Here is a 211-nt window from a genome sequence, read left to right on the forward strand (position 1 = left end):
CAATAGGATTAACTAAGATTCACCGTCCATTTAGAATTATATTATCTAATTATACCCATTTCGGCTCCTTTTCTAATTGCCCTCTGGTGTTCAAATTCCTCTATTGCTCATTTACTAGTTTCTGCTCTATTCAGTTGGCATTTTGTTTAACAACCTCCAGTCTGCAATTTCAGGTACACAGGTCTGGAGGTGAACAGGGTGGTGATAAGGA

This window comes from Pygoscelis adeliae, unplaced genomic scaffold (genome assembly GCF_000699105.1).
Source record: "Pygoscelis adeliae isolate BGI_AS28 unplaced genomic scaffold, ASM69910v1 Scaffold116, whole genome shotgun sequence".
In the NCBI taxonomy this organism is placed as follows: Eukaryota; Metazoa; Chordata; class Aves; order Sphenisciformes; family Spheniscidae; genus Pygoscelis; species Pygoscelis adeliae.